This window comes from Telopea speciosissima, chromosome 8, assembly GCF_018873765.1.
Source record: "Telopea speciosissima isolate NSW1024214 ecotype Mountain lineage chromosome 8, Tspe_v1, whole genome shotgun sequence".
NCBI classification, from domain to species: Eukaryota; Viridiplantae; Streptophyta; class Magnoliopsida; order Proteales; family Proteaceae; genus Telopea; species Telopea speciosissima.
The window spans coordinates 30,114,375-30,139,746 of record NC_057923.1 but is presented as its reverse complement, the minus strand read 5'-3'; positions in this window follow the sequence as shown (position 1 = coordinate 30,139,746).

Genomic DNA, 25,372 nt, shown 5'->3' with positions numbered 1-25,372 from the left:
TTCATCCAGTCATATCTAGTGATGAAGAGGGCTCATCAAAAGAGGAAGAACATTTTGGATCTTTATTTGAAGCAATGAGATTCTAAAAATCAGCCAGCGAGGTCTTGGAAATGATTCAACAAATGATGCCAGTAGGACCACGAAGGCCGGATCATGATCAACTCATCATACACCTCTATGAAAAGCAAGAAGCCTTGTTCAAAATCCTGCAGAAGGCCCGAAAGACGATTGCTGCCTTGAAGGTAGAATGCGAAGTAACTAACCTAAGAAGGAGTCCCATGGTGGGAACCCTTGCGATAACTTAAAGTGACTTGGAAGATGAAGAGTTATGCCAGTCGAGCTTCTCATAAAAGGGAAAGAGCCCGAGGTTTAAAAAACTCAAAGCGAAAAGAACTTCAAAGACAAAGAATTGATTGTGGAAAAGCCCTATGCGCCTACTCCCAATCAAGTCAAGTACGAGCCAAAAAATTAGGTGTTGAGCCAGCTGAAAAAAGTACAGGCTAACATATGCATGTAGGGATTATTGATGGCCTCCCCATTGCATCGAGAAGCAGTTTTAAAAGCACTCAACAAGGTTCAAGTACCCATAGAAATTGGGCCAGAAGAACTCTCACATATTGTAGGAGCTACCTACGCTATGCAGTCTCTCTCTTTCTCGAAAAATGATCTCCTGCCTGGAGGAAAGGACCATAATCGAGCTCTGCACATTACAATAGAATGTAATGGGAACTGAGTCCCTAAAGTTTTGATTGACAGCGAGTCGGCTCTCAATGTCATACCTCTCAAGGCTGCAAGCTGTATAGGGTTGGATCTAACCCAAATGAAGCCCTCTACTCAAACAATCCGAGCATATAATAACACAAGAAGGAAGGTAGTGGGCATTCTGACCACAAAAATCTGAGTCGGACCTGCTCTGTTCATTATGAAATAACAAGTGATTGACATCCAAGCTTCATTCAACATGATATTGAGACGGCCATGGCTGCATTCAGTAGGAGTAATAGTCTCAAGCTTGCATAAAAAAATGAAGTTCATTTATGAAGGAAAAATGATCACTATCTTTAGTGATCCAGAGATTGTCCACACCTTGACAAGCATTGAAGTAGATGGGGAAGCTCCTACAGATTTCCAGATGGGAGGATTTGAGATTAGGGCAATCAGTGTAATGGCCTCAGAAATGAAGGAGATTATTCTATTCAATTACCCATCCACATGGAGTGAGAGAATTTTAAAGATGTCTCCAGCCAGGTTTTGAAATCTTCTTTTAGGAGAACATTGATTGATTGACCTCGAAGTAGAACAGATGAGGTTGAAAGCTACTGAAGAAGAATTGAACATCGAAGGACTATTTGAAATAGCCATGATCTCTGCGGGGGAGGAAAAAGGGCAAAAACCTGATCTGTTAATTCACCCTGTCCAAGAGCCAATTGTGAACTGGATTAGTCTCTTTGAAAGGTTTTGTAAGATAGAGTCTTAGGGAGTGGTCAGCTCCGAGTTAGTCTTGCCGATCGATGAATTTATTGTAATCAAGGAGGGTAGTACCTTCTAGTCTATTGAGTCTACTTATATTCCTGCTCTTATCATGAATGAAATCAACCATTCCGAGTATGTCTCCTCTCCATCTAATTCCTCTTTTGATCCTTCTTCCAATGATGAGGATATCCTCAAACATCATCATTTAATAAAGCAATTAAAACAAAGAAAAGCCCAACATGTCTGAGAGGACGTATCTCCCATAAATTTGGGAACTAAACAATGCCCACGAATGGTTAAAATTGGTTCCTCACTTAGCAAAGAGGAAGTTAGTCAGATGACAGCCCTATTGAAGGAATTTCAAGAAGTATTCGCTTTCTCGTAAGAAGATATGCCTGGCATTGATCCAGAAATAGTGCAACACCAACTGCCTACTTCTCCAGATGCACGACCAGTCAAGCAAAAGTTCAGAAGGATGTAACCTGAATGGAGTGAGAAAATCAAGGATGAAGTCATAAAGCAATGGAATGCAAGATTCCTTCAAGTGACATAGTATGCTCAGTGGTTGTCCAATATTGTCCCCATACCCAAGAAAGATGGGAAGGTGAGAATGTGCCAGGATTTCCAAGACCTCAACAAAGTCAGTCCCAAAGATGACTTTCCTTTGCCGCATATTGACATGTTGGTCAACAACTCGACAAAATGTGCCTTGTTATCATTCATGGATGGATTCTCTAGATACAATAAAATCAGCATGTGTCCAAAGGATAGAGAAAAGACAGTGTTAACCACACCATAGGGAACTTACTATTACAAGATAATGCATTTTGGTTTGAAGAATGCTGGGGCAACATATCAAAGGGCGGCAATGGCCATTCTCCATGATATGATACACAAAGAAGTGAAGGTGTATGTGGATGACATGATCGTCAAGTCAGTTACTCGACAGGGGCATTTTACGGTATTGAGAAAGTTCTTCGAACAAATTAAAGAGTACAAGCTAAGGTTAAACCCTTAGAAGAGCGTATTCTGAGCGACAGCAGGGAAACTCCTAGAATTTCTCATCCACGAGAGAGGGATAGAAGTGGATCTTGACAAGATAAATGCCATAACAGAAATGCCAGCACCAAAAATAGAAAAAGAAATCCTAGGTTTATTAAGATGGATTTAGTATATAAGTTGGTTCATAGCCTGGTTAACCACCATATGTGAACCCATCTTCAAGCTCCTAAGAAAAGAAGAACCAAAACAATCGAATGATAAGTACCAAGAGGCATTCGTAAGGATAAAAGAATACCTGATGAATCCACCCGTCCTTGTTCCGCCAGTATTGGGCAAACCACTGCTATTGTACTTATCTATCGATAAAACATCAATGGGGTCCATGATGGCGCAACAATATCAGAAGAGTGGGGAAGAACACGTAGTTTACTACTTAAGCAAGAAACTGTTGGAGTATGAAACTCACTATACCCAATAGAAAAGGCATGCACTACTTTGGTTTGGGAGACCAAGAGGTTGAGACATTACATGATTGCGCATCAAATCTAGCTCATCTCAAGGATGGATCCGATTAAATATCTCTTCGAGAAGCCAGCATTAACAGGAAGGATGGCCAGATGGTTGTTGTTGTTGTTAGAATTTGATATAACATATGTCAAGTAGAAATCCATAAAAGAATGAGCAATCTTGGATTATCTAGTTGGATACCCGACCGGGGTGGATTCATAGCCGCTAGAAGATTCATTCCTAGATGAGGGTTTGGCATATGTGGAGGAAGAAGACTATGAAGACTGGTGGCAATTGTGCTTTGATGGTGCAGTCAATCAGAGAGGATATGGGGTAGGAATATTGTTGATAACCCCAGATGATCTCTATCTACCATCTGCATTGTGGCTAGATTCCCCTTGCACCAACAACATTACAGAGTATGAAGCATGTGCAATCAGTCTCAAAGCCGCCATGGCATTAGAGATTAAGAAGCTAAGAGTCTATGGGGATTCGTTGATCGTGATTTGTCAAACTCAAGGAAAGTGGAAGATAAAGGATGAAAAACTAAAATCTTACCAAGAACATTTGGAGAACTTGATCAAGAGCTTCGATGAAATCACCTTCGAATATTTACAGAGGGATAATAATAGATTCGTCGATGCCCTAGCTACTTTGGTTTCAGTGGTTGAATGCACTCTGGATACTCAAGTTTGCCCATTCTTCATAGATAGAAGGCATGGACTAGCATATGAAGAGTCAGTAAATATTCTGACAACTAATGGGAGGTTGTGGTCTACACCCATCATTAACTTCATTAGAGAAAGGAAATATCCTCTGAGTTCCACAACCAGTGAACAAAAGAGGTTGCGAAAGCATGCCACGTAGTTTGTACTTCAAGGCGACCTACAATACAAGAGGTCTTACGATGGTATACAACTACTATGCATAGACGAGGAACAGGCTCAAGTCATCATGGAAGAAATCCACCAGGGTATCTACGGGCCGCACATGAATGCCAGGATGCTCGCCAAGAAAATCTGCAAAATGGGATGTTATTGGATAACCATGGAAGTTGACTACGCATCATTCGTGCAGAGATGTCAGAAATGCCAGATATTTGCCAACATCATTCACATTCCTCCGATGGAGCTCCATTTGTTAAATGCTCCTTCGCCATTTTCAACATGGGGCATTGATATAATTGGGAAAGTCACGCCAAAGGCATCCAATGGATATGAGTTCATCCTTGTGGCCATAGACTATCTCACCAAATGGGTGGATGCGTAGTCCTATGCTGTCTTGACAGCTGCAAAGGTAGCAAAGTTCATCAACGAGAACCTCATATGCAGATATGGAGTGCCACATGCCCTCATATTCGATCAAGGGGCACATTTATGAGAAAGGCGGACAAGTTCTACACCAAGTTTGGTATCCAAAGGCATCAGTCTATGACTTATAGACCACAAACTAATGGGGCAGTGGAAGCAGCCAACAAGAATGTCAAAGTCAGATTGCAGAAAATGGTTGATACCCATAAGGACTGGGCAGAAAAGCTCACGTACGCATTATGGGCCTATTGAACCTCAATTCGAACCTCTACTGGGGCAACCCCTTTTTCCTTGGTCTATGGAATGGAGACAGTATTACCCCTAGAAATCCAAGTATCATCTCTCAGAGTATTGATGGAAAGCAAGTTACTTGAAGGAGAATGGATGCAAGCGAGACATGATGAGCTTAACCTCCTTGATGAAAAGAGGATGAAAGCTATGGATCACCTTAAGAAATACCAATTTAAGATGGCAAGGGCATTCAATAATGGAGTTCGCCCACACAACATCAAAGAAGGAGATTTGGTACTTCGAGAACAAAGAGCACCAGTTCATGACCCAAGGGGAAAGTTCAGGCCTAATTGGAGCAAACCTTATTATGTGAAGGAAATCTTGGCTGGGGAAGCAGTTCGTCTCACTGACTTGGATGGAGAGGACCTAAAGGGCCTTGTCAACCTAGTAGCTCTTTGGGATGGAGAGGACCTAAAGGGCCTTCATAGATACTCTGATGTTAATGTAAATTGATATTAGTTTATGACTGTGGCTTGGGACATTGTATCTGTGAACCTAGTAGCTCTTTGGGATGACACGTGTCATCCTAATCACACCTTTTTATATTATTATATTCCTTATTGGGATTGGGGCTTGACATCCTAGGCCCTAATTGTCACACCCCTATCCCAACAAGGGATAAAATACAATAAAAGGGTATGATTGGGATGACACGTGTCATCCCAACCACTACCAGGATCACAAATGCAGTGCCCCAATACATAGTTAGCACTAATATTAACAGCATAGTAATATTAGAGCACGAAGGAAGAAATATTAAATTATGAAAGATCAGAAATACAAGTGGAAGCGTTTACCATAATAGTTACTTCATGCTCAAACTACTGAGTGATACATATAGTTTATAGTTTTCATCATGAGCTGACCATATAGTAACTACACAAAATATATAGTATAACAAGTAATGTTATTAGAAAGGCACAAGGCCAAAAATTCAAAATATAAAAGAGGACCAAGTCTCAGCCATCAGTATGCCCCATAGGCAAAATCATTGCAAGGACATTATTTGCAGTGCTCCTCCGCCACTTGCATCAATATCTAAAAGAGTGTGCACAAAGGGGTTAGTTCCACTGAGCTAGTGAGGGGGAAAAGGAGATGCACAAACACACAAATCACTCATAGTCCATGATGCATGTTAATGTTAGTAGATTTTTCACCTAACACACAATCTAAGTCAATGGTATATGCTACTATAACAACTTGTGAATCACCATGGGTTACTTATCTTATCGCCACAGTGAAACCTCAATTGTTACCAAGGGCCCGCGTCAATTGAAGCCACAAAAATCACCCAAAGGCAGACCCCAATGATCAGTGATCATCCCTGACCTGGCCTCTCTCCCCCACAGGCAACAAGGAGCCTTGATCACCCAACACCTAAACCCCTGTTGGTAAGGGTCGTAGCTTAGGAAAAATAAAACCTAACCGCAATTATACTATATACAAATCCTATCATTTTGAGAGGTATTCCGGGTGCATCAACATCCCATACCATCTAGCACCTGGGTACCAGCACGACATGGCGCATATAGATCATCATGGCATGCAATAGAAGTTTATATATTCCTGGGGTTCTGATGCCGGTACTCCCCAACACTGTAACCCGATCTAAAGATGAAATATAATTCACAACAACATCATATCAATCAAGTAAGATATAAAATGTAAATATGCAATCATGCTTAGTAATGATACAAGTAGCATAATACATGTATAATTAAAAATAAATAAACCCAAATAGCCACCCAAAACACACTCACTGATAGTTCACGTATCGTTCGTTACCGATCAAAGTGATACACATTTCCCGTAGTAGGTCAGTAGCTTAAAAGTGCATGAACAATAGTGTTAGGAAGTGTGGGAAGGGTCTATGAAGGTGTGAGGATCCATTCCCAAAACCGCGCATTTTCCTGCAGCTCAGAGTGGTTTGGGGTTATGCTCCTTGGTTGGAGAGAGAGAAAGAATGCATCTTCTCTTGAAGGGGTATATGCCAATTTATCAAAGGATGGGGGTCATACAATTAAATGAAATGGACTTGCCACCTAGGATTAGGGCCTAGGACCCGTTAGTGTAGCCCTATGAGGGCTACGGGACTTCATTTGGTCTAGTAAGAGATTCGGGGTAAGCGATCAGGTTAAGAGAGTGGGTAGGTGTTAGGCACCCACCTAGCTCAGGTAAACCGATCTTTCTACTAGATGCTGGTTTTCGAATATTCTTCCTTTATAATGTTCTATTTCCATAGGTATGACTAAAATGATGCCAAACTGCTTAATTAAATTAACTACTGTACACTACACAGTCAGAATTTAAAAGTCTACATTATTACGGAATTGAAATGCGATGATAAGATTAAATACCTGTATGCATTTAAGCCAATGCAGCTATACAGGACGAATCGCATTCCCCAGCTTGGGTGGAGGCAAAAGACTGGTTTTGTCCTTCGTCCGATAGAGTAACGGCGTTGGAAAGTAATTACCTGGATATCAAGCAGAATAACAGCGTTGGAAAATATTTGGAGAATACTTACCCGGATGTTGGGCAGCATAACGACGTACGGGTATCGGGTATTGGGACCTCAGATAGAATAACGGTGTTGGAAAGCTTTGGGAACTAGGCTTCTTCAAATATCAGGCAGAGAAACGATGCACGGGTGTCAGGTACTAAGACCTCGAACAGAATGACGGCGCCAAAGAACACTTCAGAAACTAGGCATTAGGATGTCGGACAAGGTGACTAAGCCATATACGACTTCGGGGTTTTGGCAAAAATGGGTTAAGAAAGGCGGGTCCGGAGGACCTGAACTCCAGACAGAGGGACTAGGCTCAAAAGCTTAAAATCGGGAAGGGGCAGGGCCCCAAAACTAGGAAAAAGGAAAAAAAACTGAAAACTGGAACTCTGGGGGTCCCCCCTCTCCTTAACATGAGACTTGTTGAAATGAGGGGTGCGGGGGCTATTTATAGCCAAAAAATCCGTTTAGCGACGCCACCGAATCAAAGAAATTTTGTTTGGGGTACCTGAAGGTGCCACGGTCTGGTACGGCACCACTGCTAGGGGCAGTGCTGCCGTGCGGTGTCGCAATAAGGCATGATGTTGAAGTGCAGTGCCGCAGTCCCGTACGATGCTGCCACGCAATGCTGTAGTCATGCACGATGGCACTGGGTCAGGCCTTCAGGCAAGGGTGTCGTGTCGGGTCATTTTGGGGTGTGGGGGGACTACGGGTGGAAACGAGATGGAACAGGGGGTGTCCGAGTCACTCCAAAAGGAAAGGGTATTTAAAGGGCATTGCCAGTCTTTTGTGTCTGGTTGTCATCATCGCTGGGGGGTGGCAAAATCCAGCGTCTATAGTTTGCTCCTCTTTGGCCGAGACCTATGCCAACAACCGAAGGGCAAAGACAAAAGACTGTTTGATTTTGTCACCAGGAGCATGCATCACCGCTACTTTTCTCATAGGTGGCGGAGTTGAACGATTAAAACTGCATCTCGGTAAACCATTCGTTAAATCTTTTAACCAACTACTACCGTCGCTTTGCTCATAGGCGGCGGTGTTCCCTCGGCAAACTTTTCAATGAGCCTCCTTAGGTCGAGCAACTACTACCGTCGTTTTGCTCATAGGCGACGGAGGTCCCTTAGTAAACCTTTCGTTAAACTTCTTAGGGTTGAGCAACTACAATAGCCACTTTGCTCATTGGTGACGACGTTTAGAACGATAAAACCCAATTCGGTAAACCACCCAATGAAATCTTTTGTTTTGAATGATAAAACTTATCTCAGCAAACCGTCCAATGAAATCTTTTATTTTGAACAATGAAACCTATCTCGGTAAACTAATCAGTAGCAACTGATGCTCAATCAGTGAATCTAGAGGATTGGGTCTCAATGGGAGATCGAAGATCTAATGGCAGTGGATGATCAACAGATTGGATGACAGCGGATAATCATAAAGTCAAATGGCAACGGGCGATCCTGGGATCGGATGGGAACAGGTGATCAACAGATCAATTGGCAACGGGTGATTCGAGGATCAAATGATAATGGACGATCGATAGATCAAACGACAATGGGTGATCCAAGGATCGGATGACAATGGGCGATCAACAGATCAAGTGGTAACAGGTGATCAAAAAGTTAAATGGGAATGGGCGATCCGAGGATCAGATGGCGATGGGTGATCAATAGATCAAATGGTAATAGGTGATCAATAAGTCAAATGGCAATAGGCAATCTAGGGATCGGATTACAATGGGTGATCAACAGATCGCCAACGGCGATCCAAGGATCGGATGGCAATGGGTGGTCAACAGATCAAATGGTAACAGGTGATCAAAAAGTCAAATGGCAACGGGCGATCTAGGGATCGGATGACAATGGGTGATCAACAGATCAAATGGGGTAATTGTCAAGCTTGCCCCTGACTGGCTGGAATTTTGATTGAAGGACAGGAACCCCGGATATGGCATCCAAGCACACTGTGGAATATCACCCCAGTGATTGAATTTAATGGAGAACCCCCAAGGATGTCCTCCTACATACTTGTCAGAAGCTGGATTGCTGATCCCTGCAGTTGCACTGCCCACAACATAATGTATTGCTTGGACTCCAGGTATTCTCTCTCCTCTCTATGAATGTGGGTCCCACACCTAAAAATAGGTGCAAAAGGCCTTCAGTGGCATGTGGGTGCAAGGCCCCAACCCTGGGTCAAACCCCTGCACAAGCCTAAAGAGAAACAGCTTTGCTGCAATCTCTGGGCGATGAACTGGGCGATGCAGACATCACCCAGAGACATCGCCCAGAGTGGGAAAATGTATTATTTTAATATACAGATATGTGGGAACCACCCAAATTGGACATGGGCACCCTCCATAGGTAGAAGGGAGTCTGGGGGACCACCTCATACCCTTGGATCCCTGTGGACCCCACCTGAGTCAGAATGGCTGAGAATCAGTTTAAAAACACATTCTCCAAAGGGGCTTAAGTAGGCAAATAGGCCTCAGTAGGAGGCTGGTCTATAAATAGGGGGGCCTTAGGCTCATTTTAGAGCTCTTGACACTGTTGGAATCGTGGAGAGAAGAGGAAGAAAGAAAAGAGAGAAAGGAGAAGGAGAAGAGGAAGAAAAGAGTAGGAGAAGAAGGGGAAGAGCTCACCTTGCATCAAATCTGCTCCAACATCCATTCTCAACCCAATTTAGGTATAAAACTGAACCTATACCTGCTGTTGTGATGCTGCTACTGTTCTTCTCCATGAATCTCTAGTATTCTTGAAGCCTTTCTGGCTATTGGCAGCCCAGAACAGCTAGGGGCTGCCATGAACCATCTCAGATCCAACATGCAAGCATGATGTATGGAGGATCTGAGCTTTTTGACTATATTTTGATGGCTGTTACATACCTGAGACTGAAACCCAAGCTTGTGCCAGACTACACTGCACTGCACTGTTACACCAAGAACAGGCAGTTTAGGCTCAGATCTGTGTGCCCTGGCTGCATGCAGCCTAGCCATGAGTTGCAACAGCCTTAGATTATTGTATTACATGTGAAACAACCCTTGCATGCAGCCAAATCCATGGTCTGCAGCTGAAGCTATACTGGGTTACTATTCACTGGGCTGTCTGGGCAGCTCCTGGCAGCCAAGTGGTGGGCCTAGGTAAAAATCCATGGGGTCCAGTGCAAAGTACACCCCAGGGGGTCCATGATGACCTAACATGCATGGGGGATGATTAGGGCACTGCCCATGCTGTAAAACCTAGGAATTGGAGCCTATTCACGTGTTAAGCAGGCTTTGGGCGATGCAGACATTACCCAGAGACATTGCCCAGAGAATAAAAGTGGCAGTTTTGCTGATCTGCTTTGGGGACCTCCACGTATGGATTATATGCATTGTAAGGAGGTGGTAAATGACCAAAATACCCCTCCTCACATCTGCCTATAAATATGGATACCTTGGGTACCCAAGTGGGCCCCGTAGGGCTTGGAAACCCTGTCTGTGTTGGTCCTGTAGCACTGCTGAATTGGGATTAGTGTTGTAAGGTTATTATGAGTTTGAACCATGTACTGCAGGTGTAAATAACCATTCTGCCCCTAGACCACATTCTCTTGATGATGCACCGGGACTTGGGCTTAAAGCCAAGTGCAAGGCCTAGAGAATTCCAAGTGATGTCTAATTGTGCACCGAGTCAACCCAGTGAGCCTAGATCAACCTTAGGACATCCAAAAATAGTTTGGAATATTAAATGACATATTTTTTATTTTTACTTAGGGTTTGATCCGGCACTCGAGGCCTACTACCAGACTGCAGCCGGAATTGAAACTACAACTAAATTCATAGAACCAGATCGAGGTGAGTGAAAAGTTATCGTGTATGTACGTGTAACAATAACATTATTCTGGCAATAAATTCTTTAATTATAATTCTGTGTTATCTAATCAACTTCAATTTTCATAATTATTACATATCGTATGATTGTTGATCAACTCTGTTGAATATATCATGATGATTGTGAATGTTAGACTAGATGTTGTAGTCGACTTAGAAATGAGGCCAGTGGTAGCCTATAGAATGGGATACGGTTGACACCGCCTGACTCATACGATGCCATATAGACACAGGGCTAGAGATTCATCACTCGTGCTACACACCCTTGCCAACAGGGGTTAAGGTGTTGAATGCCTGTGAGGACTACCGTAAAACCTCAAACATTTATGGGAAGCCTTAGCAATATGCTGGAATGCCTCGAGCTATAAGCTGGGAAGCCTCGAGGTACATGCTTGGGAAGCACTGATAGGTGAATCATGGCTATATGCCAAACAAAGTTTAACCTCGTCCTACATGTTGGGAAGCACCGAAATGGTGAATTTGATATTAAATCGGTTACCTCACAGGTTAATTACAAAGGGTTGGTCGGGTTGACCTTCGTGAACGAATGCAGGAGCTAACTGGTCCTCTCCAACAACTCAATAGGTGTATCCCGAGAAAGGGTAACCAAGCCCCCACTAGGGATACATGTATTGGGGATTGTAGTAGCACTAACCTGCCTTAGCTGTATTGATAGGTGGCTAATAAATAATCTAGACTTGCACATCATGTAGGATCATGTGGATTGTGGTTGTATATGCATGCAGGTTGATATATTTTACTCACGGGCTCAGTGGGGCTCACACTCTGTTATATATGTTTTTCTATAGATGATTCTGCAAGTGGATGCCGCTATGGCATGGAGGCTCATTACGAGGAGGAGAGCCCTTGTGGTTATGATGATATTGGTATGGACCCCGATGGAGGTCGTGCCGATGGTGTGAGTGTTCTCAGTGGTTATTGATGAAGACCCGTGAAGGGTGCTTTTGATGCTTTTTATCTTGGGGACTCCTTTTTAATTTTGTCAAGAGTTTATCCCCGTTCTTGTTCTTGATAGTTTTCTTCTTTTCTTTTTGGGGTTGAGTTATCTCGCCCTGTATATATTTACCTTGGTACCGTTTATGTATATGTCAGCTTTTACTTTTCAGTTTGTGGGTTATAATGGGGAATGGAACAACTCTACTTATGTATATATATCATAATCATTTCCCATATCGCTACTCTTTCTCTTTTCTTTTATAATTGTAGATTATCTGCAGCACTTTGATCTTCCTTGTGGAAATGTTATGGATGTGTGTGTCCATGAATGTATTAACTGCTTCTAGATCCATGGGATTTGGCGAAATGTCGTTACGCAACTCGCGTCACCTACCTAATCCTCCTAGGGGTGGTTTGGGGTGTGGCAGAGCTTGGTATCAGAGCATGAGGCTCTTTCTACATTCACGGGTTGCAGAATAGGAATAATAAGCTACCAATAATAAAACATGCTATAAAGTAAAAGCTATAGGGGAGGTAGATGTGATTAAAATGCAAATTTCATTACTACAAGGAGTTTGACTGAAAGTACTACTTTCAAATTTACATAAGCTGACAAAAAAAAAAAGGTACATACATCACTGACAAAAAAAAAAGACTACATAAACCATGATAAACAAAAAAAAGAGAGACAATAGTCACAACTACATCATGTCAAGTCAGACTAAATGTGTGGAGGCTGGCTAGGATGCTACTCTGTCGGAGGTAAGTCACCCAGTGGAGGTTGAGACTGGCGAGAATCAACGCGGTAGAATGTGTCCCAAAAGTCTAGGCGTCGCTCTACAGATCCCACTCTGCTCTCAAAGGACGAGAAGCCCCGATCCATCCTGGTAGATATGTCAGTGAGCTAGTGGCTGAGGCCCTAAAACTTAGACATCATCTGAGACTACCCGTAGGACTCTGGCACTTGTGAGCTGGTGGCACCGGTCGCCTCATATGGGGGCAAATCAGTAAACTGTGCTCCAATCCCCTCCAAGTCACCCTCCTCCTCCTCTACTCCAACTCTCTGCTCCTCTCCTAGGTCCTCTCCCTGCTCTTGGCCCTACTCCATCTGGTCACCCTCTTTTGGATCACTCCCTGGCTCCCCTGGTACTTTCATCTTCAGGATCGAGGTCTTGTTGATGGGTCTAGACCTGTCCCTCTCCATATACTCGCCGCCCAAGGGAACATCAAAGTGTCTGAAGACCAAAGTTAGGAACTTCCCATATGGAAGGTTCCCATCAGAAGGGTTTTGGGTGTGATATAACATGGCCTGAAGTAGTAGATACCGGAGGTTTATAACTGGACCCCCCTTGCACCCTCCCAATAGACAATAATTAATATAGGCCCTCAACATAGAAATACTACCTCTATTCCCGCCCTTCGGATAAATGTTATACGAAACACATCTACTAATAACCCAGGCACTGGGCTTATAGGCAGCATCAGATTTAGGAGTCCCCTCTGAACCGGTCAATGCCTTGAAGACCCTCCTCCTGGTCTCCAAGGAAAACATGTCTGAAATGTCAATCCTGGGCTTATAATAGCACCTCTCGCCTGTGTTAGGCAACCCAAGGATCCCTGCTAAGGTGGCAGTGGTAAGTCTAATGTCCACTCCCTTAACCCTGCTCTCCAACCCAAACTCCTGTGCCTCAGCTGGCACTAGGTTACAGTAAAAATAACGAACCAAGTTAGGGTAACATGGCTCGGTAGGTGATAACATAGAAGCCCAACCTAGGATATTGAACCTAGAATACAAGTTGTACTGATGGAAGTCGTCCACTTGTACCATCCTCCCATTCACAATCTTAAGGGACCTAAATTTGTCCTAATCACGTGAGTGCTCCTACCTAGAAAATAGGAACCCATCAAAATCTGGCTCCTCTGATGAAGAATCCTCTCTTGGTGAGGAAGGTGGCACTGAGGAAGATGAGGAATGCTCGCTCTCGAACCATAGCCTCTTGCATGCTACAGATTTCCTTACCGTCCTATGACTAGTAGACATGAGGCTGCAAAAAGGAAAGAATAGAAATAGCTAGGGCAAGAAAAGTTAGTAAAACCCTAGCCAAAATAAGAAAGACATGACAAATGACCTAAAATGAGAGAAAAAGGTTAAAGAATCTTACCTAAGATCGCGTAGGACCGCGGGGGACCTGCAAAAATGGGTGGAATTGGTGTGGAATACGTCACACTAGGTTCCAAAGCTCTGCCCTAGGTGTGTAGGAAGCTATAGAGGAAGAATGAAATGAAAATGAGATGTCTCGGACTGTTATAACTGGGCCCCGATTCTCTGGGCGATAGCACTGGGCAATGCATCTAACTCCCAGAGACATCGCCCAGAGAAGGGAATTCTTGCTGTCTCTATAGGAAAACATGTGAATTGGTGAGTTTTGCCTAGAAATGACTTAATAAACATGAAAATATAAATTTTACAAATGTATGGATATAAAGAAAATAAAGAAATATTAATAATAAAATTTAAAGTAAATTTAATTAAAAATAACGTAATGCTTGCAGGCTAACATAGTGAGACAAGAAGCATAGAGAATTTAGGAAATTTCTTTCCTTGTTTAAGATGAATGATGATGAATAACTATGTCTATACTTATAAATTAGTATAGTGTGCCTTAATATTTAATATTATGTTCCTATTGCCATGTGTGTATGAACCAAGGTGGAGTGATGCTATGCAAACTGGACATAGGTATTTAGGTATGTTGTAATATGTATTGATGAGATTTTAGGGAACATAGACCTCACCCTACCCACCACCTAGGTCAACCAAGAATAGGATCCGATAGGTTGTCCAGTCAAGTTGTACCCCCTAGACGCTAAGATGCCTCGAGCCAATCCATTTATTTTCTCCTGCTCATGAGTTATTCCTATAGCCATGTACTTAATTCTATTAATTAGGTATCTATAGTGACTTGATACTTAGAACCTCTTCATGACAGGACCTTACTACCTCATTCAAGCCTGGAGACCCCAGCAACATGCGATATATTAGGCAACTAAGGAGAAGACTGATCAGGATAAGTGTGGTATAAGCCCATGCCGAGAATCAATTATTAGTTTACTTAGCTCTTACGGACGCCAGTAGACGAGGTTAGAGGTGATATAGCATACCTTTACGTGTAGAATATTATCACCAGTTGGCAGTTACAGAGACTTGCCTGTTTGGCACAAGTACAAAATTATGAGAATTATTGTTAAAATTTTAAAATCATGCATAATTTGACACAAAACAAATAAAAGTAAGAACTGAATGGATAAGCCAATAAAAACACACCTTCCTGGTATGACTACATAAATTCACTGGAACTGTGGAATAGGTATGTACATGTATTAACTAGGAATTATTTGTTGGCCTTGATAAGGAGTGTTGGATTATTGAACATGTTGCACTTTTCAGAAAAGCAACCATGGTCAACACAAGAAGTTCTCGAGGTGGTCGTCGAGGAAAACTCCCTCGCGTTATACCAAAGGTTGGACTGCCAAATGGAACTGAGGCCCAAAATTCTGAAGCATTGGCTACTTTGTCAGGGGCACCAACGACTGCTCAAGCCACTGCTGCGGCACCTCAGCTGGGTATAGAAGTCGGTCGGTGAGGTAAATGCTTTCATGACTACTATGATGCGGACCATGCAGCAACAACAAGAACTGTTGGGTCAAATGTCTATGCAATTTGCGGCCATGATGCATGAACTTGAGGTACCACCTCCACCACCCAACCGACCCGTACCTTTATCACCACCTGTGCCTCAACACTTAGCGGAAAACTCTATCGCCAAGGTAATGGAGAGATTCAAGAAACTCCAACCACCCGTGTTCTCCAAGTTGAATTTGGAGGCGATGTAGCCGGAATGGTGGATTAGCACCTTAGAGAAGGCATTTGATGTACTCGAATGTTCAGATGCGCAAAAGTTGATATGTGCTGGTTATCAGCTACAGACTGAGGCTGAAGCCTGGTGGAAGGCTACCAAGCCAAATCTTGAAGCCGCTCATCTGAATCCCACATGGGAGCAATTTAAGGAAGTTTTCTTCAAGAACTACTTCCCAGAGAGCTTTAGGAAAGAAGTTGAGTTCTCTGCACTGGTACAAGGAACCAAGTCAGTGTTGGACTATCAACAATGGTTTGAAGATCTGTTCCATTTCGCTCCAGAACACCTGAAAGGGGAAGTCAGTAAGATGAAGAAGTTAGAGAAGAGACTTAAACCTGAGATCGGGTCAGTTCTGTCAATTATGGACATCCGGGATTATGCTCAGATGGTCAACAAGACGAAAACTATGGAAGACAGATTAAAAGAAAAAGAAAAAGAGAAGGCTATGACGTCGCCCTGGTTGGGAAAAAGGCCAAATAATTTCTAGACTTTTGGTTAGCCAAACAAGGTTTTTCGCGGAACCAGTTCAAGTCCCAATCCGACTTCGTTCTGTAAGTTGAATGTGGGCCAGAACCCTTTTCGCCCCACTTTCAATTGACCTACTCAACCGGCCACCAATTAAGCGACAACAGCAGCTTCGCCAGCCCGACCAGCCACAAGTCAAGTGAGCCAAGCCTCAACACCAACTATTCCACCATATAAGTGTTACATGTGCAACAAAGAAGGGCACATGGCCAGAGAGTGCAGACAGCATGGGTACAACAACAACTCGCCAAATTAGTCCTACGCTAGACCTTTTCAGCCATGGGACAATCGAACGCGAGGAAAGGTGTTCACATTAACTAATGAAGAAGCTGAGGTGAACCCCGACGTAATGATAGGTAAGTCCACTGAACACTACTAAGTTGTAGGGAATAACCAGTGTATACATGTAACCGAAACTATGTACAAACCCTAGGTACCCTGAGTGTCTCAACCATCCCTGCACGAGTGTTATTCGACTCGGGCGCATCCCACTCTTTCGTTTCCACCACCTTTGTGAGTAGGATGAAAGATCAACTGAGAAACATTGGGCACGATTTAGTAGTCAGCATATTGACGGGTAGTGTCGTGAGCTTGAAGGAAGTCTATGACCCCTGCCAGGTAGAAATTTGTGGGAGAAACCTGATCGCACGGCTAATAAAGTTCGATATGAAGGACTTTGATGTGATATTAGGCTTGGATTGGCCATCTGCCTATGGAGAAAATGTCATGTGTGCGGAAAAGAATATAGTATTCAAATTGAAGGATGGGTCAGTTTTCACCTACCAAAGTGAACCAAAGGGGAAACCCAGAAGGATAACTCTATCCGCCCTCCAGGCGCGAAAATTGTTGGATGAAGGATGTCAAGGCTGTTTGGCCATGGTGATAGACACTGAGGCAAAGATAAAGCCCTTGGAGGAACTTGACTTCATCAGAGAATTTCCTAATGTTTTTCCAGAAGATCTAACCCAGCTACCGCCTGATCGTGAGACAGAGTTCGCGATTGATCTAATTCCTGGTGCAGCACCAGTATCCAAGGCACCATACCGCATGGCACCTATCATATTAAAGGAATTACAGGTCCAGCTACAAGACTTACTGAAGAAAGGTTTTACATGACCCAGCGTCTCTCCCTGGGGAGGACCCGTGCTATTTGTTAAGAAAAAGGATGGTAATATACGGCTGTGTATCGACTACCACAAACTAAATAAGCTGGCCATCAAGAATCGATACCCGTTGCCGCACATTGATGACCTATTTGGCCAACGACAAGGAGCAAGAGTCTTCTTCAAGATTGATCTTAGGTTCGAATATCATCAATTAAGGATCAAGAGCGGCGATATTCACAAGAGGACGTTTAGAACTCGATACGAATATTATGAATTCCTAGTCTTATCGTTCGGGTTAACCAACGCCCCGGCAGCGTTCATGGTCATGATGAATAGAGTATTCCATGACATGTTGGATAAATTTGTCATTGTGTTTATTGATGACATTCTGGATTACTCCAAGAGTGAAGAAGAGCACGCTCGACACCTTACCTTCGTGTTGCAGTGACTGCGGGAACACCAGTTATATGCCAAGTTCAGCAAATGTGAATTTTGGCTTCACCAAATTGTATTCCTGGGACACATCATCACTGAGGATGACATTAAAGTGGACCCAGACAAGGTGAAAGAGATTCTCTAGTGGGAGACTTCGAAGAATGCCACTGAGATCCAAAGTTTCTTAGGTTTGGTCGGATATTACCGCCGATTCATCAAAAATTTCTCATGCATCTCGATGCCTATGACGAAGCAAACAAAGAAGGGCGCCAAGTTTAAATGGAATGGTGCATGCGAGAAAAGTTTTCAAGAGTTAAGAAACCGGTTGGTGACGGCTCCAGTTTTGACAATCCCGGATGGCACTGGAGGAATGGTGGTATACACTGACGCATCCAGAACGGGATTGGGTGGTGTCTTAATGCAGAAGGGTAAAGTGGTCACCTATGCCTTGTGACAACTAAAAGAACACGAAAAGAACTACCCCACTCATGACTTAGAATGGTAGCAGTAGTCTTCGCATTAAAGATATGGCGTCATTACCTGTACGGTAAAAAGAATGAAATCTTTAGCGATCACAAAAGTCTGAAGTATTTCTTCACCCAGAAGGAGTTGAATATGAGACAGAGGCGGTGGTTAGAACTGATAAAGGATTATGACTGTGAGATCCAGTACCACCCCAGCAAGGCCAATGTTGTAGCTGATGCATTAAGCAAAAAATCTTAGACTGCATCCCTCGCTTCCTTGGTCGTAAGCGAGCAGATGTTAGAAGAAGCCCGGAAGTTTGATCTAGAACTTGTGATCGAAGGAACAGCTATACAACTAGCAGCTATGGACTTACAGTCGTCAATATGAGAGGAAATAATTACAAAGCAACCATTGGACCCCGAATTGGCCAAAATAATCTGGGAAGTGAAGCAAGGAGTCCATAAGGACCTAGATTTTTTATTGGCCCATGATGGGGCATTGAAGTTTTGAGATAGATTGTGTGTGCCTGATGATTATGATATCCAAGATCAGATCCTTAGAGAGGCACACAGCTCGCCCTACTCAATCCACCCTGGAAGCACGAAGATGTACAAGGATCTAAAGAAGTACTACTGGTGGATTGGGATGAAGGAGACTGTAGCAATATACGTGTCCAAATGCCTCACCTGCCAACAAATTAAAGCAGAGAGTCATCGACCGTATGGATTGTTGCAGTCTCTCCCTATACCTGAATGGAAGTGGGAAAGAATTACTATAGATTTTGTGACAAATCTGCCCAACACCAGGAAGGGAATGAATGCAATTTGGGTGATTGTAGACGAACTGACAAGGGTAGCCCACTTCATACCTATCAAAATAAGTTATTCAATGGAGAAGCTTTCCCAACTGTATATTGAAAATATAGTCCGCTTACACGGCGTGCCTGTCAGTATTGTATCTGATAGGTATCCTCGATTTACCTCAAGGTTTTGGAGAAGTTTACAAAAGGCACTGGGATCTCAACTAAATCTTAGTATGGCTTTCCATCCACAAACGGATGGACAATCTGAAAGAACTATCCAAACTCTGGAAGACATGCTCAAAGCCTGTGTCTTAGAAATGAACGACAGTTGGGATGCCCACATACCTTTGGTGGAATTTGCACACAATAATAGTCAGCACTCCACCATTGGCATGGCACCATTTGAAGCTCTCTATGGTCGGAAGTGCCGGACCCCGTTATATTGGGACGAGGTTGGAGAACGGAAATATCTCAGGCCAGAAATGATACAAGCCACCTGTGACAAGGTGGATATCATTAGATAGAAAATCAAGGTGGCCCAATCAAGACAGAAGAGTTATGCTGATAATTGAAGGAAGGACATTGAATTTAACATCGAAGAAAAGGTATTCCTCCGAGTATCTCCAACAAAGGGATTGCTACATTTCAACAAGAAGGGCAAGCTGAGCCCAAGGTTTATTGGTCCTTACAAAATTCTCAACAAAGTGGGACCCGCAGCATATCGATTGGCATTACCACCATCTTTGCAAGGCGTCCACGATGTTTTCCATATATCGATGCTAAGAAAATTCATCAATAACCCGACACATGTACTCTCAACTGAACCTGAACAGTTGGACATGGATATGACCTATGAAGAACAACCTACGATGATATTGGATAGGAAGGAACACAATCTTCGTAACCGCACGGTCGCCTTTGTAAAGGTTCGATGGGGAAGCAATCCCAGAGAAGAGGCTTCGTGGGAATGAGAAGAAGAAATGAAAGAAAAGTATCCCTAACTCTTCAAGCTACAAGGTAGGCAAATTTCAAGGATGAAATTTTTGTAAGGTGGGGAGAAATGTCAAGCCTGCCCCTGACTGGCTAGAATTTTGATTGAAGGACAAGAACCAGGGATATGGCATCAAAGCACACTATGGAGTATCACCCCAATGATTGAATTTAATGGAGAACCCCCAAGGATGTCCTCCTACATACCTGTCAGAAGATGGATTGTTGATCCCTGCAGTTACACTGCCCATAACTTAATGTACTACTTGGACTCTAGGTATTCTCTCTCCTCTCCATGAATGTGGGTCCCACTCCTGAAAATAGGTGCAAAAGGCCTTGAGTGGTATGTGGGTGCATGGCCCCAACCGTGGGTCAAACCCCTGTGCAAGCCCAAAGAGAAACAGGTTTGCTGTAATCTCTGGGCGATGCAGACATCACCCAGAGTGGAAAAATGTATTATTTTAATATATAGATATATGGGGACCACCCAAATTGGACATGGGTACCCTCCATAGGTAGAAGGGAGTCTGGGGGACCACCTCATACCCTTGGATCCCTGTGGACCCCACCTGAGTGCCCAAAATGGCAGAGAATCAATTTAAAAACACATTCTCAAAAGGGGCTTAAGCAGGCAAACAGGCCTCAATAGGAGGCTGGTCTATAAATAGGGGGGCCTTAGGCTCCTTTTAGAGCTCTTGACACTGTTGGAATCTTTGAGAGAAGAGGAAGAAAGAAAAGAGAGAAAAGAGAAGGAGAAGAGGAAGAAAAGAGAAGGAGAAGAAGGGGAAGAGCTCACCTTGCATCAAATCTTGTCCAGCATCCATTCTCACCTTAGTTCAAGTATAAAACTGAACCTATACCTGCTGTTGTGATGCTGCTACTGTTCTCCATGAATCTCTGGTATTCTTGAAGCCTTTTTGGCTATTGGCAGCCCATAACAACTGGGGCTGCCATGAACCATCTCAGATCCAACATGCAAGCATGATGCATGGAGGATCTAAGCTTTTTGACTATGTTTTGATGGCTGTTACATACCTGAGACCGAAACCCAAGCTTATGCCAGACTGCACTGCACTGTTACACCAAGAACAAGAAGTTTGGGCTCAGATCTGTGTGCTCTGGCTGCATGCAGCCTAGCCATGAGTTGCAACAGCCTTAGATTACTGTATTACATGTGAAACAACTCTTGCATGCAGCCAAATCCATGGTCTGCAGCTGAAGCTATACTGGATTACTATTCACTAGGTTGTCTCGGCAGCTCCTGGCAGCCAAGTGGTGGGCCCAGGTAAAAATCCATGGGGTCCAGTGCAAAGTACACCCAAGGGGGTCCATGATGACTTAATATGCATGGGGGTATGATTAGGGCACTACCCATGGTGCAGAACCTAGGAATTGGAGCCTGTTCATGTGTTAAGCAAGCTTTGGGCGATGCAGACATCGCCCAAAGACCTCACCCAGAGAATAAAAAGTGACAGTCTTGCTGATCTACTTTGGGGACCTCCACGTATGGACTATATGCAGTGTAAGGAGGTGGTAAATGATAAAAATACCCCTCCTCAGATCTGCCCATAAATATGGATACCTTGGGTACCCAAGTGGGCCCCGCAAGGCTTGGAAACCTTGTCTGTGTTGGTCCTGCAGCACTGCTGAATTGGGATCAGTGTTGCAAGGCTGTTATGACTTTGAACCATGTACTACAGGTGTAAATGAGCATTATGCCCCTAGACCACATTCTCCTGATGATGCACCGGGACTTAGGCCTAAAGCCCAGTGCAAGGCCCAGAGAATTCCAAGTGATGTCCAATTGTGCACCGAGTCAACCTAGTGAGCCAAGATCAACCCTAAGACATCCAAAAATAGTTTGGAATATTAAATGACATATTTTTTATTTATGCTTAGGGTTTGATCCTGCGCTCAAGGCCTACTGCCAGACTGCAGCCGGAACTGAAACTACAATTGAACTCATAGAACCAGATCCAGGTGAGTGAAATGTTATCGTGTATGTACGTGTAACAATAATATTATGCCAGCAATAAATTCTTTAATTATAATGCAGTGTTATGTAATCAAATTCAATTTTCATAATTATTACACATCGTATGACTGTTGATCAACTCTGTTGAATATATTATGATGATTGTGAATGTTAGACTAGATGCCATAGTCAGCTTGGAAATGAGGCCTGTGGTAGCCTGTAGAATGGGATATGATTGACACCGCCTGACTCATACAATGCCATATAGACATTGGGATAGAGATTCATCACCTGTGCTACGCACCCTTGCTAATAGGGGTTAAGGTGTTAGATGCCTGTAAGGACTACCACAAAACCTCAGGCATTTACGCTGGGAAGCCTCGACAATATGCTGGGATGCCTCGAGCTATAAGCTGGGAAGCCTCGACCTACATGCTTGGGAAGCACCAATAGGTGAATCATGGCTATATGCCGAACAAAGTTTATCCTCGACCTACATGTCAAGAAGCACCAAAATGGTGAATTTGATATTAAGTCGGTTACCTCACAGGTTAATCACAGAGGTCTGGTTGGGCTGACCTTGGTCAACGAATGCGGGAGCTGACTGGTCCTCTCCGACAACTCTATGGGTGTATCCCGGGAAAGGGTAACCAAGCCCACACTAGGGATACATGTATTGGGGATTGTAGTAGCACTAACCTGCCTTAGCTGCATTGATAGGTGGCTAATAAATAATCTAGACATGCACATCATGTAGGATCATGTGGATTGTGGTTGCATATGCATGCATGATGATATGTTTTACTCACGGGCTCAGTGGAGCTCACACTCTGTTATATATGTTTTTCTATAGATGATTCTGCAGGTGGTTGCCGTTGTGGCATGGAGGCTCATTACGAGGAGGAGAGCCCTTGTGGTTATGATGATACTGGTATGGACCCCAACGGAAGTCGTGCCGATGGTGCGAGCATTCTCAGTGGTTATTGATGAAGACCCATGAAGGGTGCTTTTGATGCTTTTTGTCTTTGGGACTCCTTTTTGATTTTGTCAAGAGTTTATCCCCATTCTTGTTCTTGATAGTTTTCTTCTTTTCTTTTTGAGGTTGAGTTATCTCGCCCTGTATATATTTACCTTGTTACCGTTTATTTATATGTCAACTTTTACTGTTCAGTTTGTGAGTTGTAATGAGGAATGGAACTACTCTACTTATGTATATATATCACAATCATTTCCCGTATCGCTACGCTTTCTCTTTTCTTTTATAATTGTAGATTATCAGCAACACTCTGATCTTCCTTATGGAAATGTTATGGATGTGTGTGTCCGTGAATATATTAACTGCTTCTAGTTCCGTGGGATGTGGCTGATTGCCATTTCGCAATTCAGGTCACCTACCTAATCCTCCCAGGGGGTGGTTTGGGGTATGACAATAATGGTTTTGAGCGACGCTCCATTGAATTCTGATTTATGAGCGACACTCAGTTGCAACGCTCTATAGGGGTTTGTGGTTTTCAGCAATGCTCGGCAAAGGCTTCATGACCAAAAAAGGTTTGGAATTATACGATGAGACGGCATCGTGATCAAATTTTGTAATGTGTAATGATGAAATGACATTGCGATCAAATTTGGAAATGTGTAACGATAAGACGGCATCGTGACCAAATTTAAAATGTGTGACGATGAGACGGCATAGCGACCAAATTTTGAAAAGGGTAATTATGAGATGGCATCATGATCGAATTTTGAAATGTGTAACGATGGGACGACATCGCGATCGAATTTTGAAATGTGTAACGATGAGACAACATTGCGATCGGATTTTAAAATGTGTAATGATGAGATGACATCGCGATCGAATTTTAAAATGTGTAGCGATGAGACGGCATTGCGATCAAATTTTGAAATGTGTAATGACGAGATGGCATCGTTATCGAATTTTAAAATGAGTAACAATGAGATGGCATCGCGAACGAATTTTGAAATGTTCAACGATGAGACGACATCGCGATCGAATTTTGAAATGTGCAACAATGAGATGGCATCGCGATCGAATTTTAAAATGTGCAACAATGAGACGACATCACGACCGAATTTTGAAATGTATAATGATGAGGCGGCATTGCAACCGAATTTTGAAATGTGTGACGATGAGACAGCATCGCGATCGAATTTTGAAATGTGTAACGATGAGACAGCATCGCGATCGAATTTTGAAATGTGTAACGATGAGACGGCATCACAATCGAATTTTGAAATGGCATGCAATGAGATGATAGCGTGACCAGTTTTTGGGAAAAAAGTTCGATGAGATGGCATCGTGACCCATTTGGGAAAAAGTTATGATGAGACGGCATCGCGACCAATTTTTCTTGGAAAACGTACGATGAGAAGGCATCGCGACCAGTTTTGCAAAGTGTATGGTGAGGTGGCATTGCAACCCCCAAAAAACATATTAAAATTTTTTTTTTGGCCACGGCGCTGCCACACGGGGCCACAGCCGAGGCTACGGCGATGCCACGCGGTGCCGCCAGGCGTGTGCCCACGGTCCCACGGCACTACCAAGGCCATTTTCTATAAAAAGGGGAGGGGGTGACCCTCATTTCTTACCTCCCCTTCTCTTTGGTTTGGTCTTTTCCCTCTTGGGCTCCCCCCTCTCTTCTTTCTCGCCTCCTTGCTTTTTCTCATTTTTCTCTTTCTTATTTGCTTTTTCTCCTTTTCTTTTGTGAGCCATTTGCCATGTCTTCATCCAAACGAGGCAGGCCATCATCCTCTTCTTCCGAGGTATCCGACAACTTGAAGGCGGAGTGGTACCCGGGCAATATTTTGGAGGACACCGTACTCCACAAGTGCTGCACCATCTGGGGTTAGGCTCTGAAGAAGGTAAGTGGTGCTTGCCTTTTCTTCTCTTTTTATGCAACGCATGTTCTTGTTCAATATATTCCCACCCATTATCTTGTAGGAGCTTTACTCCCTTGGTTACAAGAAGTACTGTCGTACCAATGATGTCTTGTCATGGTACTTGCACCTTCATCCTGCCGTGAGGGAGAGGGTGGACTTGACAGGCTTGGGTCGTACTGCTCAGGTAGTTTCACCCAATCTGGATACTCCCGTAGTTCATGCTTTGGCGGACCGCTGGTGGCCGTCGACTCACACATTTCACCTGCCTGTTTGGGGGGTAACCATCACCCCTCTAGACTTCTTCATGATTACAGGGATCCCCTTCTCTAGGAGACCCGTTTCTGTGACTCC